The sequence below is a fragment of the Somniosus microcephalus genome, chromosome 10 (genome assembly GCF_052327205.1).
Source record: "Somniosus microcephalus isolate GS21.2 chromosome 10, FLI_Smic_1.0, whole genome shotgun sequence".
NCBI lineage: Eukaryota > Metazoa > Chordata > Chondrichthyes > Squaliformes > Somniosidae > Somniosus > Somniosus microcephalus.
Window position 1 is genome coordinate 23570824 of NC_140996.1, and position 18580 is coordinate 23589403.

Genomic DNA, 18580 nt, shown 5'->3' on the forward strand with positions numbered 1-18580 from the left:
AGTCACTCATGCAATGTAAATGAGAGAGATGCAAATCTATTCTGTCAGCAGCTTGCTCTGATGCGCCCATCTGTCCGTCCCCCACTTCCAGATCCTCATCAGTTCCAATTATCTCTAGGGCCGCCTCCTCAGCAATGGGCTATTAAGGGTGGCCCTCCTCCTGTCTTAGCCCTTTCCCTCTTATTGTGGGCTCTCTTTTCCTGCAGTGAGGGACACAAGTGGAGTTTGAGTGAGAATGATGGAGTGAGTGTTGAGAATCCATAGCATAGATGCTTAGAAGGAGACAAAGATGGAGTGAGGTGCCAATACCAATACCCTGTGTGTTGTTAGTTGTTGTCATAGCATCACAGTGATAGCGAGTGTGAGGGCAGCAATGTCGAATAGTGAAGTGACTGTGTACATAGAGAAAGAGAGGGATGGTTAAGGGTGCAAGGGATGTAAGGGTAAAGTGGGATGTGCAGGAGTAGGTTGACAATGCAGAGTGCTGATGATGAGAGGAGATGGGGAGCAGATTGAGGGTCACGGTGATGTTATACTCACTTTCCCTGAGCGGACCAGGTCATTGAACCTTTTTCGGCACTGCACCCAGGTTCGACTGCACATCGATCTCGAGCTGACCTCCTGTGCAATTTGCAGCCACACAGCTTTGGTCTGCTGTGGTGCCTTCTTCCTCCCAGAGGATGGGAGGAATACCTCCTTTAGACCTCTGACTCCCTCCACAAGAGCATGGAGGGAGTCAGCAGCAAATCGTGGTGAGGCCTTGGCCTTTGAGGCTGCCATGTCAGCAGTAGTCCACAGAGTAGTCAATCCAGCAGCAAATAATGAGAAAATCAACCAAGGCTGCATGGGCCCCTTAAAAGCAGCTAGCTCACAGACGTCAGCAGAGGCGAGTTCCAGACCCAAAACACTAATTGGCCAGGGGAACGCAAAAGTTGGGATTCAATTGCCCAATTAGGGCGAAATCGGATTTTTTTTACCAGCTGAAAGCGGAGGCGGGACCGGGACCAGGACCCGCCAACCACCTGACCCGCACCCAACCCACCACCAATGATAAAATCGCGGCCTTTATGTTTGGTGGATGGATTGAATATACACTCTATCAGACTGAGAGTCAAACTATAACTCAACAAATGGTTTATTTCAAATAGGCCTGGTACATGAACAGTCATTGATACAAAACTTTGCATTTACAGTACTGTATAAACTTTGTTACCTTTCACGGCACTTCTACTTGAACTATCTATGTCTGTAGATTGAATCTTGAAAATGAAAGTTCACAACTTACGTGGTGAAATGATAGCAGGAAGCCAAACTATGCTCAACCGACAGCTGACTGTAGAATGACTGAAAGGGCCAGGAATCCAAAGGTAAACACCATGCAGAATTGTCCCTTAAAGGATCTCATGCAAATCACTGATCCTGGCCCTGTTCACAGGTCCAAGACAGAACTGTTGGTGAAAATCACAACCCTCAGCAGGCTTGGTTCATTTTGATCTGTATCAGACACCTTCACTGGCTTGTTGCAAGATCCTGTGAAGATATGTTAGAACAAAAGACATTACCACAATATTCTTCAATGCTTTAAAAGAATACACAGGGCATTGGCCTTAGATTGAATTGTTGTAATAATCCAATTGCTAACAGATTCAGGCCAATCACTCTACATTCAACCAACATCATTGTTTGACTGAAACCAAAACTCAGATGCATGGTCATGAAATATAGCCTTCCCACCAAAATGTTCACCCCAGTACCTTGCAGAATAATTGCAAATAGGAAACATTGTTAGCCCTGTATGCCAAGGGTTCAAAAACAATTGATCAACACTGACAAAAATACAATGGCCCGTATTTTCCGATCCCTACGTGCGTGTACACGTGTGTATACACCCGTAGGGACATCAGAAGTGCCGGTTGCAGGCAAGCGAAGCGCATGCGCTGAAAACCGGCATTTCCAATCTGTCAAGAATCCTCTTCACAGATCCTCCATCTGCCCTGGAGAAGGGCCTCTGCGGGGGGAGAGTTCCACTTTCTGCACAACCTCCGCACGCTGAAAACCCTTAAAAATCTTACACCTGGTAAAGGAACGTGTAAGGCCTGCTTTTACCAGCATAAGTAAAAAAAAAAAAAATGTTCACTCATTTATAATTTAAAAATACTTTAAAAAAAAAGGTAAGTTTATTTTTAGCCCCATAAAAAACTTTAATTATTTTTTTCAAAAAATTTAATTTTTGTTTAAAATATTTAGTTTAATGTAATTTTAACTCAATTTAAAAACATGATGGTTTTTTAAAAATGTATTTAATGTTTTGATGTCTTTTTTCAGTGATTCCCATTCATAAGTTTGACAGGTCTACCTGTCAAATGTATGAAGGGGGATTCCCTTCTCCCATTGGCTTCGCTGACCCATGTGATCCCAGGGATGCTTGCGAACCGCCTGCACCCCTGGGATACATGGGCCCTGCGCATTTCGTCGTGGAGAGGCCCAGGACCGGAAATGGCCGCACCTCACGAGCCCTGAGGTAAGGGCGTAGATTTTTTTCCCGCTAGGAGGCATCCGCACGCAAGAAGCCTCCGGTCGGAAATTATGGGCCAAATTTATTTCTTTATTGCAGTGAAACAGAGCATTGTTTGTCAAGGAAAGGAGGCAACAGAATAAGAGGCGGCGGCACTTTTACCAGGCGGCAAGCTTTCCAAAAGTGCAGGGCCTCACTAATGGCACACATGTAGCCATCAAGAATGCTAACAATGGCTCCCTGCATATTCCAAAGGCTGTCATTCCATTCATAGCAGGTAGGGTCAGACCACAGGAACAGAATAATGTGAGTTAATGCGTCCATGATGCCTTCATTTTACAGCAGTCCGCCGTCCCACCACATTTTTTGAATCAGCAGGCAGATTGGATGGCTGGCTGCTAGGCGGACAGAATCCTTGACCCTGGCTACAGTTGAGAAGTCACTGAACAGAAGCCAAACAGAAGTACAACAAAGCTCACGGCCCAGAATTTAAAAAAAAATTCTTTCACAGGTTTTGGGCATTGCTGGCAAGGCCGGCATTTATTGCCCATGAGAAGGTGGCGGTGAGCCATCATCTTGAGCCACTGCAGACTGTGTGGTGTGTCGTGGCGGTTTGGTACAACTGAGTGGCTCCAGAGGGCAGTTTAGAGTCAACCACATTGTTGTAGGTCTGGAGTCACATATAGTCCAGACCGGGTAAGGACGGCAGATTTCCTTCCCTAAAGGACATTAGTGAATCAGATGGGTTTTTACGACAATCCAGTAGTTACATGGTCACCATTACTGATACTAGCTGTTTATTCCAGATTTATTTAAAAAACTGAATTTAAATTCCCCAGCTGTCGTGGTGGGATTTGAACTCATGTCTCCAGATTATTAGTCCAGGCCTCTGGATTACTAGTCCAACAACATAAGCACTATGTTTCCATTCCCTGGGCTACAGATTATCTTGTAAAATTGAGCTACTTACCGCCACGAGTTACCGCCGCAATCCTGAAAAAAATGGTGGCAGCCACTCTATCACCCTTCTCTGGCATGGGACAACAGTGGCCGCCATTTTGGTGAGGGTCTTAGCGCTGCTGATAGCAGCGCTGGCCATGGAGATGCAAATATGGAGCACTTTTCCCATTTTTTTAGGTGTGCAAGACAATTCAGGTTTAAGAGCTGAAGACTCCCATTTGGGAAATCTTTTTAACGTTCAGTTATTTTTCAGAAGGCAGTTGAGCTGTAAGGGCTAAAAGCTGCCTATTTCTTTTAATGATTTTTACTTTTTTCATTTTAGAAGGCAGTACCCCTTTAAGAGACCGCACTGCTTTCTGAAATGGCAGCCTTGCTTTAAGAGAAGGCTGTTCTTGCTGCAATGACGCTACGGCCACGCTACATCGGGCTTCCTGCCGGGACTACCGCCACACAACGGCCTTGCACGGTGAGTTTAGCGCTGGGCTAATGTTAATTAGCAACCAGCAGGAATATCCCGGTCCTACCAGCGCCATCGATTTCGGCAGCCGTTAACTCCGGCCCGCGGCGGCACCGGCAGGTTTTTAGCGCTCTCGAATTTCTAGGCCCACGTCTCCACCCAAATTTTGGTAGAACATGTAATTGGCACACGAAAGGAGCTTCAGCAGCATGGGCACATCCATCAGATGGGGGAGGTGAGGATATTGCTCTAATACTCTTACAGGGTAACAAAAGTGATCTGCATCTGTTGTATCTTGCATACCTTTGCTCTCCAGAGAGGGTCGACACGCCTCTGCATTCCCTGAGTGGGAGCTGCCTCATTTAGCCTCCTCCTCCCTCAGTGCTGGCAATGAACCCCTCTCCAGCTAGTCCTCTAGACTCCTCAAGCCAAAAATGAGAGCCTGCTGTAAATTCGAGCCCCAATTCTCAATAACCACGATTACAGTACTGGCAAGGCAAATGGTGTCTACACTTTGGGTTTATGTTCTTGGAAGCATCCTTTGCAGGTTCCCGTGGAGAGGCCACTAGTCCTGTGGTGGACTGTAGGTTTCCCAAACCCTCTCACATGATTGCACAGGTGCTGGAGCAGCGCTTCTACAAAGTTTCTGGCATGCAATTCAGGGAACTCTGAATATGCTCAAAGGACCGCAGGAAGCGTCTGCTCCTTTGATGTATTCTCTTCTATATCCCGTCAATATTACTAGCAGAGCTCACCTAAATATCTCACTCGACCTACTGTAACAATCACTGCAGAAGTATCAAGATGCCCAACTGTCGTCTATTTTTTTATTCTGGCTAAAGCATTGAAACCGCTTGTTCCACTTCTGTGGTAATGTCCCACAATTTCTTGATAGCTTCCGTTTTGTGTGGTCCAACTCATAATAATAATAATAATAATAATAATAATAATCACTTTTATTGTCATTGTTAGTGCACAAGTGCAGTACAACGAAATGTAGGCTTGCGGCTCCCGAGAGTGTACATTTAGATTAAGACATTTAAACATTCAACATTCATTTGGCTTGTAATACATTAACATAAACATAACCATAATAAAGTGCATTGGCAGATGTGCAGGCTTTATAGTTTATTTGTGGAGTTCAGTAGGATGACAGCCCTGGGAAAGAAGCTGTTCCTAAATCTGGTCGTTCGGGTGCGAATGCATCTGTAGCGTCTCCCAGATGGCAGGAGGGCGAACAGACTGTGGCTGGGGTGGGTAGGGTCTTTGATGATGGTCCGTGACCTCCGTAAACAGCGTTTCTGGTATATGTGCTCTATGGTCGGTAGCCGGGTGTTTGACCCTCCACTTTCGCTCATTCATCATCACTTGATGGCACCCACTTTTCTCTTCACATGGAAACATTCGTGTAACTTGTTGGTAATACTGGCTATGCTCTGAATTCTGACCTTGTGATCCTAAATATCACCTTTGTTTTAGCAAGACATCAAAAAGCTCTCATTACTGACATGGTAGAAAATTAATGTGCAGCAATATTAATTTCTAACCATATAATAGGTAGACGGGTTTCTCAAGCTCACCATTGTGGCTACACTAGCTATTTACAATCTTCTTCCCATCCTGTTTATGGGCTCAGTTTTATTTATTTAGCATTATGGCTAAAATAAACTTCCTCTACATTTGATGAGGCAAACATGTGCTCGCATGAGATTTTGTGCAATATTCTGCCAATCCATTTGTCACGGAGCATTTAATATATTCTGTGCTTCAAAGGTCAGGACAAGGCAGCATAGGTACATGACCTAATGCTTTGCCATCAGTGCTTTGTGACACCTTTGGTGCGACAACATCATGAAGAAAAGTGTGAGGTGCTAGAGTGGAGTACCTGGCAACAAATGTGTATATTAAAATAAAAGTCAAAGTTACAGTACTTGCAAAATGGTTAGTTGTTCAAACTTAAATACTTGTGCCACCATCCTATGGCAGATAAGGACTCCATATTCTACGCTATTTCCTCCTTTACAGGCCACATTCTGTCATGTCAAAAATACACGTAAATTGTCTATTTAATATTTACTAACAGAATCTCCTGCGCTGTTAGTCACGGTGAGATGGAGGACTAGAGTGAAGGCACAAACGAAAGGTAAAGGGGCGAGGCAAATACTCCCGAGGGGAAGGGTAGGGAAAGAGGGAATCTCCGGAGTCTTTGAGGAGGAATGCTTGAATGGGGGGATTGTAGGTTTCTATGGAAGGTTGAGCTAGATGGGCCAAATGGCCTCTCCCACCCATGTTTATCTGTGTGTTCTTTCTGATCAGCTGTTTTATAATGACAGGAACATTATACTGTTGGCTGCTTAATGTATCACAAATACTCTGAAAATGCAGTGAAGGAAAGAAATACTAAATAAAACAGCCAGAAGGCTTCAAAACTCAGTTATTCCTACCATTTTCTCAGGCCTGCTGTGGCAGCTGTAGTCCTGGCCAAGTTTCTATGTGCAACCATCTTCAGCTGTTTCATCAATGGCCTTCCCTCCATCATAAGGTCAGAAGTGGGGATGTTCGCTGATGATCGCACACTGTTCAGCACCATTCGAGACTCGTCAGATACTAACGCAGTCCGTGTCCATATGCAGCAAGACCTGGACAACATTCAGACTTGGGCTGACAAGTGGCAAGTAACATTCGCACCACACAAGTGCCAGGCAATGACCATCTCCAACAAGCGAGACTCTAACCATCTCCCCTTGACATTCAATGGCATTACCATCGCTGAATCCCCCACTATCAACATCCTGGGGGTTACCATTGATCAGAAACTGAACTGGACCAGCCATATAAATACTGTGGCTACAAGAGCAGGCCAGAGGCTAGGAATTCTGCGGCGAGTGTCTCACTTCCTGACTCCCCAAAGCCTTTCCACCATCTACAAGGCACAAGTCAGGAGTGTGCTGGAATACTCTCCACTTGCCTGGATGAGTGCAGCTCCAACAACACTCAAGAAGCTCGACACCATTCAGGATAAAGCAGCCCGCTTGATTGGCACTCCATCCACCACCTTCAACATTCACTCCCTCCACCACCGGCGCACTGTGGCTGCAGTGTGTACCATCTACAAGATGCACTGCAGCAACTCGCCAAAGCTCCTTCAACAGCACCTTACAAACCCGTGACCTCTACCACTTAGAAGGACAAGGGCAGCAGGCGCATGGGAACATCACCACCTACAAGTTCCCCTCCAAGCCACACACCATCCTGACTTGGACCTGTATCGCCGTTCCTTCACTGTCGCTGGGCCAAAATCCTGGAACTCCCTTCCTAACAGCATTGTGGGTGTACCTACACCATATGGACTGCAGCGGTTCAAGAAGGCGGCTCACCACCATCTTCTCAAGGGCAATTAGAGATGGGCACTAAATGCAGGCCTAGCCAGCGACGCCCACATCCCATCAATGAATAAAAAATAAAAAAGGCCCTGCAAGGGGAAGGGCCTGCCTGAGCAGCATGTCGGGTACAAGATAATAACCTGATCCCAGAAATACAGGCAGGTTCAGGTCATTACAAATAGAGAGCACTTTGGAATCACTCAGCCAGCCTGTACTCAGGTGCGGGAAGGACAGGCAAATTGGCCTCCATATCTCCTGGTCCTACCGTTGAGTTTTGCAATCGAAAGTCGAAGCAGGAAGAGGTGGTGACACAAGCCAAAAAGTGTTCCCCCTGTGTTATGATTACAATCACAAAAGAATAATGATTCAAAGTTATCTTGTAGATGTTGCCAAGTTTGTTCCCACCCATTTTCTTCGTTTGGCCTTTTCCCTGATGGATAACGGTTATTTGAGGTCAGATATTTTACTTACAGATGGTGCACTAAACCCCATGGGTCTCTCAGAAGCTTACAGCATCTTGTTCGACCAATCAGCAGGGAATGTTCTTCAATGCTATTTTTGTGTTCGGACGAAAGCAATTCTAGAGCAAATCATTTTTCCATTTGGAAGCATTTTTCTTGCACGCCTTTTGGTGTGCAGCATTATTTTTCTTTTGAAGAAAGCTAATTCTTCAATAGAGATGCGACTGTAAAATGCTGCTCAACTTGGAAGAAAATAAAATTGAGATGGCCTATGTCCTGTTCCTCCTGTTTGAGCTGTGTCTCCCGAGGCCATTCACAGAGGGAGACCACTCAATCTTATTCATCTCAGTTTTGCATAAGTTTGTTCATTTTTCAGGCAGATTGCTGGATAGAGCATTCTAAGGCATTCCACCTAGGGAGGAAAGAAAAGTTGATATTTTCTGATTAACCCACGCACACACGGCTCAGACTATCCTCCCTTCTCCGTCTGGAGGTAGGTGTGTGGTAGTAAGAGGCCTGACAAAGGGAAAGAATACACATTTATATTCCATTTGTTTATTAATTGTCTTCTTATTTATTCTTACATAAAGTCTAGGTCATGAATATAAAGACAATAGAAACAGAATGGAGAACAAGCAATAACTGTATATCCTACCGACAGAATGTCAAAATGTTCCATGTCAGCCTATAGATCCATGTTATAGATTTGTATATTCTTTAAATAAAAGTCATTCAGCCATTTATTTATCCAGCAATGCAATTGAAATGACATATCATGAAAACTGTTCCGTCTTTTGGAAGAGACGTTAAACCGAGGCCCCGTCTGTTCTCTCAGGCGGACGTAAAGGATCCCATGGCACTATTTTGAAGAAGAGCAGGGGAGTTCTCCCCGGTGTCCTGGCCAATATTTATCCCTCAATCAACATCACTAAAACAGATTATCTGGGCATTATCACATTGCTGTTTGTGGGAGCTTGCTGTGTGCAAATTGGCTGCCGTGTTTCCTACATTACAACAGTGACTATACTTCAAAAAGTACTTCATTGGCTGTAAAGCGCGTTGGGACATCCGGTGGTCGTGAAAGGCGCTACAGAAATGCAAGTCTTTCTTTTTTCTTTAGTTCTGATAAAACTCCGATACAGCATTCAGCTTTTTGATATCTCAATATTGCATGAAAAAGCAAGTCATATTTAATTCAGATTCTCCCTGGTTTGTAAGCAAGAGATTCTTGCCGATAGTACCAGGCAGCTGACTACAAACGTCCCCTTGGCCTCTGCCAATGTTGCTTTGTGAACAGCTGGCAGGGGTGCTGAGGTGTGACTGCTGGTCCAAACTATGCCAATTTCCTCTCTAGTCACAAAAGCTGGGCACCTTGCCCGGGCTCAGTGACTGCATCTGATGAGTTGGCCGAGATTGGCAACATGTGGAGGGAATGCCTGCGAGCAACTTCTCAGTCAAGGCTGGGAATTGAACCCAGGTCTGTCTGTCTGTGGAGTAGCTCATTAGCACAGTGCATCACAATTCTATTGCACTTATATATATATAAATAATATCTCCTGATTGTAACTGACGATTAATATCAGCTGCAAGACAATACAAGCGTATAGTGAGACCGCTTACATATTTATTTCATGTACAGTTTGCTATTCTTCACTTAAACAGAGCAAGTTTTAACTTACTTTTCATTTTGGATGTTTTATTAGGTCGTGAGTATGGAGGGCCATTTGTTTATTTTCAAAATATACATGTTTTCTATCATGCGACAGCTGTAAAAGTAATTTTCACCACATTTCTAATGTCAAAAATTACAAACTAGGGCCACATTAAAGAGCTCCAGGCGTGTAACACATTGGTGCTCGAATCAGCCGTGCCACAGAGTAATAGAACAGGGGGTCACCCCAAGGAGATTACAAAGAGTCAGTCGGAGCTTCAGGGATAGGGGTGGTGAGTGGAGTTCAGCTGCTGCCACAGGCCAAACAGAGCAATCCTGGGTGTTATCATGGATGCTTCATTGATATCTTAGAGTCAGTTCAAAAGCAGAGGCATCTGAGCTTTATCTCTCAGATGGGGAGTGGTGGTCAATACAGAGAGGAGCGGGAAAAATATATTTTGAAGGAGGCAAACAAATTAGTAAAGGGTAAAATCACAGAAATATGGCACCGAGAATTGTGGGTGTTCCTCAGTTCACGGTATTTTCTGCATTAGTAAAAAATATGGGGTGGCCTGGCAGCTATAACAATACAGCATCAGAGTACTTGGCCTAGAAGTTCGATTATTGGATGATAAACGGGCACTGCCGGGCCCAATATGGCACTTGGCTCAGTCCGCACAGGAAGTCTGCCGCCCGTAGTCTTCCAGGGCGCTCGGCTGAAGCTGATGTCAGGCCGATTGCTTACGTGATTCGAGGGCCTAATGCCTGTTTCAGGCCCCTTTGTGAAATCGGTTTGCGGCTGAACCGGAGTACGTGCCGTGCATTCACGTGGTCGGTGTTCTCAGGCGCGCAGCAGCCAAACCAATGGCCCCTACAGGGATCGCTGGAGATTGCCACCCCAAAAGGCGAGTTAAAAGTTACATTAAAACAGCGGGCCAATGCCGCCAGCGCTTGTCCTTCCCCCCATCCCCACCACCCCAACTCTGGATTTACCTTAGGCCCTCACTGGTGTCCCAGCTGATTGGTCTGGCTCCCACACACCCCACTTAATTCCACCCCCCCCACCACCCCCATGACCACCGAGCTGCCTCTGGGGCCGCGACTGCCAACTGCAGCTCTCCGGCCACATACAAATGAGGCCGCTGGACCAATTTGCCATGATCCCGCAATGGCAGCATATGCTTCACCTGAACCGTGCCCCACTTCAGCCGCCAGCCAATTACGAGGCCCTCTAGCCTCAGTCCAAATATATGACTAATATTTGTACTTGGACTTTGTTCTGAAAGCAATCAATAAGAATCTCAGACACAGTGACTATGTGAGGGATCATGGGAAACCTGGACGGCAGGTTGCTGTATTGACAACCCTTGTACTGTCGGCAGGTCAGGCAGTTTTATCCTTTCAACCAATTAAGATGCTTGTGGGTTGCTAAATTGAGGAAACAAAATGTGAAGCGATGCCATTGCAGCACTGAAGAGGTTAACCAAACGTCTGTACTACTGGCCAGTGGTCATGGTGTGAGTAAAAAAAATTCTGACCTCTGTCCTCATGCTCAGTCTGAAACTAGATGCAGCATGCTGGGAATTTGCTGTTAATACACCAGTCATACGTAAAACATGCATGGAGCGATACAAATACTTGTGGATAATGACACAATTGCCAGGCCGCAAGCTAAACTAAAAATAATTAACAAAATAGCAGTGGCAATTAAAATGCAGGTCTTGCTTTGTTAGTTCCTGGTTGCATGACTCAGAGCCAAGGTATTGTGTAGCCTAGGTAGTTCATTTTGGATTGATTTTCCATCAGGTTTTGCTTATGGTCCCCATTTCTCCCCCTTCCACTTACAACACAGTAAATACTTCAGGAAGTTGCCTCAGCGAAACAGACTGTCTGGAGCATGAAGGAATGCAGCAAAGGATAATCACAATATTATCAACTCCCTATCCTCCAAGGTAGCTGGTCAATAATGCGGTTCTAATTGAATAACTTATCTGCAGCTATTTCCCCTGGGAGAGGCGTAGATGCAGCATTTTCAGCGACGGCAGATGGTGCCGCATATACAATGGAAAAATACTGTGGTTTTCCTCGTTCCTGGAGCCCAGAGCTGGAGGGAATTCCCTTTCACTGTTCAGTCCACAGAGAAAAAAAAAATCAAAGAAAGCCTCGTAATACATTGATTCAAAAGGAAAAATGAATTATGATTCTGTCTCAAAATTCCATCTAAGTAAGGCTTCAATGTATTTATATTGCAACTGAGTGCCTTTATCAAGCAGTTAAAAGAAGACATAGGGAGTCATTTTAACTTAACTCGCCGGGCGGGAATCCCACGGGATCGGGTGGAACGCCGGCTTTACGTCCCGCCCAATATTGCCCCCCCGCTGTCTTCGATGGAGTGTAAAATCGGGCGGGGGGGGGGTAAAACCAGCATTGCATCCAATCCCATTAGTTTCCCGACAGGCTGATTAGGTTAAAATTGTTCCCTCGAGGCAGTTTCCTTACTCTAACAGCCAATCAAGTCTGAAGAGCAGTGAGAAGAAGGTAGCCTCGTTGGCCAAAGAGTAACTTCAGAAAGTTCCTTTCATCTCTGGAGATCAGGGCCTGGGTTTCCCTCCCACTGGCGGGTTAACGGTGGAACAGGAACACCATTCTCCGGTGCGAATCCTCCGCTAACCCGCTGCAATTTCCTCCGGGTGTCTCATTTGCTGCACAAGGCGGGTTTGGAGCAATAACTGTGAGGGTGCCAGTCAGTTCCTTTTTGTAACCTCTAGATGGCACCTTCACTTGTTTTGTTCCTTTGTTAATTGTCCTAGTTTTTGGTGTTAATTGTTTCTAACCCTGTTAGTCTTAATCAGCCTGTTAGCTGTTTATGGGTGGCACCTGGTTTTCTTGGTATATAAGTTCTGTTGTTGTTTCACTCAGTGCTTAGTCCTCACTAGGGTGTTAGTCTTGACAATGTTCCTTGTCTTGACTAGGTTCTCTGTGTGACTAGCCTTTCCTCTATGGCAGCTTGCCTTCACAAGCTGGCTGCCATAGTTCTCTTGAGCTATGTATCTAAGTCTGTGTTCTAGTTCTCTCGAGTTATGTATCTAAGTCTGTGTTCTTGTCTCTGGATTTAAGATGTATTTAAGTCTTGTTCTGTTGAGCTGCTTGTCTTGGTAAGGTGCTGTTTGGACTAGCGTGTTGCTATGTGGGAGCTGTTGGGATCTTGTCTTGAGCCTTGCATTGATAAGCCGATTACCCTCGGGGTAGCTTGTCTGGAGTTGTGCCTCGGCAAGCCGGTTGCCCCTTGTGGTAGCTTGTTGCAAGCTCAGTATAGACAAGTGGGCTTCCTCATGGAAGCTGTCCTGAGTTCCTATCTTGACTAGCTGTCTTGTAACTTGTCTCTAGTTCTCTTGTCTCTAGTTCTTATGTATATTGCTGTGTCCCTTGTGTTAATCTGGTTATGTGTAAATCTAGTAAAGTTCAAACAAAGTACTGTATATTTGTCTCTTGTCTGGTTTCTGCACTTGGGTCCAGATCCTACCTCGCCCGGAGAGCACGGCCTCGTATTTTTACGGCCCCGTGGCTCCCCAACCCTGACAAATAACACCGTTGCTGATAGGTTCACCGCTGCGGAGAAGGAGGGAAACTCAGTTAAAGAACGGCATCACTTTTCTAGCTGAAGCAACCTGCAGCCTTTTTGGTGGCAGCCTCTGGAAGGGTTCTGAGATTTTTTTGAACAAATCCCTGGCTTCAAGGGATTTTTTTGGTCTGTACGGACACAGACCAGCAGCTCCTTTGACCCTCTGCCTGTTGGCATTGGGCCGACTGCTTGAAGGCCCCCTCCAGTGCCCACACACGAGGCAGCAAGAAGCCTAGCACCTCTTGCCACTGTAAGAGAAAGGCTGCTGGAAACTGGTCCCCTGAGACCAGAGTTACCTCAGGGCTCTAAAGCTCCAGGAGGACCATCCCAGACACCCACCTCTCAATCCCATCTCACTCAGACAGCACCTCTTGGAATAGTAGATTAGGATCACAGACGATTAAGTTAGCTGGCACAAAGAGTAGACATGGCGTTGAAAAGTGGTTGTACATAGAGTGATTCCAATTTATTGCCCTTTTTGAAAAGTCTGTCGGGATAATTTTGGCTTTTGGTGATAGTGTAAAACGTCAACAGAAACAAAAATCGAGATGTATAAAGAGAGGCCAATCAATATTTGCCTGTTTTACACTAACGCCGAAAGTCAAAAATTAACCCCAGTGTGTGAAGTAAACACAGCAAGTGCACGAAGAGTTTGGAGTTCATTTCTGTGTATGCGTTCAGCTTTTGGAGGTTGGGGAAATGTAGACTTTTGTCTTACGAAGGAACTTGGCAGAAGTTTTTGACAGGGACAGTGGGAGAGCGTGGGGACATGGTGGATTGCTGGAAAATAAATGCATCAAGACTCTTGCTGGGCAAGTGGACATTCACCTACATCACTACGATAGCAAAATACTGCAGATGCTGGAAATCCAAAATAACAACAGAGAATGCTGGAAAAACTCAGCAGGTCAGGCAACATCCGTGGAGAGAAATTTGAGTTGACGTTTCGGGTTGAAACCCTTCTTCAAAGGGCCCATTACCATCTCATCTGTCTTTGCATACCTTTTATTGTCTCTTTTCTTCTTTTGTTCGATCGCAGCTTTGCCTTCGATCTTTTTATTTTCTTTCCAGTTTTGAAGAAGGGCTTCAACCCGAAACGTCAACTCAAATTTCTCTCCACGGATGTTGCCTGACCTGCTGAGTTTTTCCAGCATTCTCTGTTGTTATTCACCTACATTATCCTGTGCAGATAGTCACAGGGCTGCTGCTCATTGAGTAGACGCCCTTCCGGCTCATGGATGGGCCTCATGGATGGAGTACTCCTCTGTGCTGGGAAGAAAAATCCTAGGATTCTCTTGTCCATGGGGAAAATGATGTGATTACTTACTCTTATAAACAAGGCCCCAGTAACCTGCTTGATGCATCTGACTGCACTGCAGACAGACTGATGTTAATGATGCCCATGCCGACAGCCTGGAAGGAGCCCGAGGCAATATTGTTCAAGGTGGCTGTGACCTTCAGGGCCAAGGAAGTGCCGGCCTGCCTTGAAGCTTGGCTAGAGGTCCTCCTGCAGGATATTGCACACGTCTCTCACCATCTCCTTTGTGCCTGTGCATGCGTTGCTTTTTTGCCCAGTCACGGTATAGTAATCTGGGATGTTATGATTAAGGTTATCCACCAGGTGGTGCTGTAGCTAGTGCTGCCACTAGTTAAGGTCAGGGAGTTGCTTCCTGTCAAGGTCAGCAAAGGTGGAATGCCAGGATGCAGGCCTGTATGTTTGCTACGCAATTATTAATAAAGTATACAGCTTAATTCTAATATCTCGCCTCTTCGAGTTCTTGTTTCACTACATGGATTTATCACATTTGGCGATGAGGTAAAAGGACACTGCATGAAAAAGTGAAGTCTGCCCGGACTTTTAAAGAACAAACTCATGAGCTAAAGTTAGCTGCAAATTGGACGGAAGCATGGCTGCCACGGTAGGAACGGTCTCCGCTTTTGATATTCGAGCAGAAACCTGGGAGGAATACTGTGAAGTGTTGGGTTATTTCTTTGAAGCAAATGAAATAAATGATGCCGGAAAAAGGAAAGCCATTCTGCTTAGTTCGGTGGGAAGCCAAACCTACAGTTTGATGAAGAATTTGCTCAGTCCTGAAAAGCCTGGAGACAAATCAATTGTTGAATTAGTGGCCTTGCTCAAAGAACATTTCAACCCCAAGCCTAGTGAGATTGTACAGCGGTTCAAGTTTAATTCAAGGAACAGAAAAGAGGAAGAGAGTGTAATGGACTATGTAGCGGTGTTGCGTAAATTGGCACAAGATTGCAATTATGGGAACAACCTGAAGGAAATGCTGAGAGATAGGCTAGTTTGCGGAATAATGGATGACCGAATGCAGCGTAGATTATTATCCGAGACTGGGCTTACTTATGAAAAAGCTTTGGAACTTGCTCAAGCCAAAGAGACAGCGAACCGAGATGTAAAAGAAATACAGGGTTCAGACAGGGCTAATGCTAAGCAAGTTGCAGGTCAGGTTATTGTGCACAAGTTAAACATGCGTCAGAAACCACAACATGAGCATGTGAAGGCATGTTATAGATGCAAGGGCAATCACCTGGCGAGTGAATGCCGGTTTCTGGAGGAAAAGTGCCACAAGTGTGGGAAACAAGAACACATTAAATGAGCATGCAGGGAAAAATCACCTGTGGAGGAATCCAAATCAAAAGGGGGAGGAAAGCAAAACCAAGGAAGAGAAGTGAAAAACATGGAGCACACCACATCAGCGGGGGAGCTGAGGAAGAAGAGGACATGTTCATAATGTATAGCATGTTAGAGAACATTCCAAAAGTGGCTCCTATCACATTGCAACTGACAGTAAATGACTCTAAGGTGAACTTTGAAGTCGATACAGGGTGCGGTGTAACCATAATGAACAAGGCAGAGTGCTCAAAATTGTGGAACCGTGCAAAAGTTCCAGAGTTAAAGTCTTGCTCTCTGCATCTTAAAGCATATACAGGTGAATGAGTAGCGACATTAGGTGCAGCTAATATGACTGCGCAGCACAGGGACACAGTGAAACAGCTACCTGTAGTTATAGTATCAGATACCGGACCAAACCTGTTAGGTCAGGGCTGGATAAAATAACTTAAATTAGACTGGGGAGCAGTAAATCAAATAGATGAGGGCAAACAGTTGACTTTGCAAGAAGTGTTGAGTGAACAAGAGAATGTGTTCAAGGAGGAACTTGGCACATTTAATGGCCCCCCAGCTAAGATTTATGTAGACAAGGAGGCACCGCCAAGGTTTTTTAAACAACAACCTGTGCCTTATGCCATGAAGCCAAAGGTAGAAGCTGAGCTTGACCGTCTACTGAGAGAGAACATACTGGAGCCAGTGAAATGTTCAGAATGGGCAGCTCCCATAGTACCTGTTCTAAAATCGGACAATTCGGTAAGACTCTGTGGAGATGATAAATTGACAGTCAATCGGGTGTCCAAATTAGAGCAGTATCCTATTCCCAAAACAGAGGATCTCTTTGCAAACCTGGCTGGAGGAAAGAAATTCACAAAGTTGGATATGAGTCATGCATACTTGCAGATTACACTGGATGACGAATCAAAGAAGTATGTCACAATAAATACACACAAGGGCTTGCTTACATATAGCCACTTACCGTTTGGTGTCTCATCTAGTCCAGCTATCTTTCAGAGGACAATCGAAAGTGTACTGCAAGGGATTCCACATGTTTCCATCTATCTGGATGACATTCTGGTGATGGGAAGAACTGACCAGGAGCATCTGAGCACTCTGAGAGAGGTACTACAGAGATTGGAGAGGACAGGGTTACGGCTCAAGAGGAGTAAGTGCACTTTCCTGGGGAATGAGGTAGTGTTCCTGGGACACAGAGTGGACGCCACCGGGCTCCATCCAATCAAGGAGAAGGTACAAGCACTGCAGGACACCCCTGCTCCTGCCAATGTGGCTGAGGTAAAAGCTTACCTGGGACTGCTGAACTATTATAACAGGTTTTTACCAAACTTGTCAACAGTGTTAGTACCGCTTCACAAACTACTGCACAAGGTGACACAGTGGCAGTGGGGAGAGGAGCAGGGGGTTTCATTTGAACAGTCCAAGAAACTGATGCTGTCATCGGATGCGCTGGTTCACTACAATGCAGAGAAAGATATCATTCTCTCTTGTGATGCTTCACCTTACGGGGTGGGGACAGTTCTTTCACACCGCATGGAAGGTGGAACTGAAAGACCAATAGGGTTTATGTCCCGTACTCTAACACCAGTGGAAAAAAAACTATTCCCAGTTAGATAAAGAGGGGTTAGCAGTAATGTTTAGGTTACAGAGGTTCCACAAGTACATATATGGCAGTAAGTTCACCATATGCACCGATCATAAACCTCTTATCTCTCTTTTCAATGAAATTAAAGCAGTTCCACAGATGGTGTCTCCCCGAATCCAGAGGTGGGCAGTGACATTGAGGGCATATGAGTATGTCATCGTCTACAAGGCAGGCAAGTACCATGGGAACGCAGATGCCTTGAGCCGCCTTCCACTGCCAGCCACACCTATCCTTGCAGCTCCAGAGGACAGAGTTTTGATGTTGGAGGACACTGACACGGCACTAGTGACTGCAGAGCAAGTAAGAACATGGACAGGTAAAGATCCAGTACTGCCTAGAGTTCGAGAATATGTGGTGAGGGGATGGCCACAACATCCGGAAGGGACTGACTTCACACCCTACAGTGTCAGGAAAACAGAGCTGAGTGCGCAGGATGGTTGCGTGTTGTGGGGAGCACGAGTGATTATTCCACAGCCAGCATGACAGTCTATCCTAGAGCAACTACATCAGTGTCATCCTGGGGTCTTGCGTATGAAAGCCTTGGCTAGGAGTTACTTGTGGTGGCCAAAGCTAGATGAGGAGATAGAAAATCTAGTCAAGACATGCAGCACTTGTCAGGTACACAGGAAGGCACCAGCAGCGGCTCCTCTCCACCCCTGGGAGTGGCTGGATAAACGATGGAGAAGATTGCACTTAGATTATGCGGGTCCATTCATGGGGAAGATGTTCCTCATAATCATTGATGCACATTCCAAATGGATGGATGTTTATCCTGTTAATTCTGCTTCCTCCACTATTACTATAGACTGCCTGCATCAGAGCTTCAGTAATCAAGGGCTACCGGAGATCGTGGTAAGTGACAATGCCACTTATTTTGTGAGTACTGAGACAAAAGAGTTCATGAGAAAAAATGGCATAGTGCAGGTGACCTCGGCTCCATATCATCCATCCTCAAATGGACTTGTGGAGAGAGCCGTACAAACATTTAAAGAGATGATGAAAAATAGTGCAGAAGGGAGTTTAGCAGCCAAAGTGTCATGGGTTCTGTTCAGCTACAGAATAATACCTCAATCCACCACAGGACTCTCTCCTGCTGAGGTGTTATTAGGTCGTAGACTACGCTCCACTCTTGACCTTGTCCACCCAGACCTAAAAAGGAAAATGGAAAACAGACAAAACAAACAAAAAGAGAACCATGACAAAAGAACAAAGAGCCGAAGTTTTGGAGAAGAAGATGCG

At 45.4% G+C, this 18580-nt stretch overlaps 1 long non-coding RNA gene across 2 annotated transcripts in view; it reads right to left on the minus strand.

The window, feature by feature from the left end:
- Window positions 1-801: 801 nt before the first annotated feature.
- The window catches only part of LOC147111465 (uncharacterized), a 177020-nt gene continuing 159241 nt past the window's right edge, over window positions 802-18580 (minus strand). For both annotated transcript variants that reach the window (XR_015079693.1, XR_015079692.1), the window contains one exon: window positions 802-1530. This is a non-coding gene — a long non-coding RNA (uncharacterized LOC147111465). The remainder of the gene's footprint in view (window positions 1531-18580) is intronic.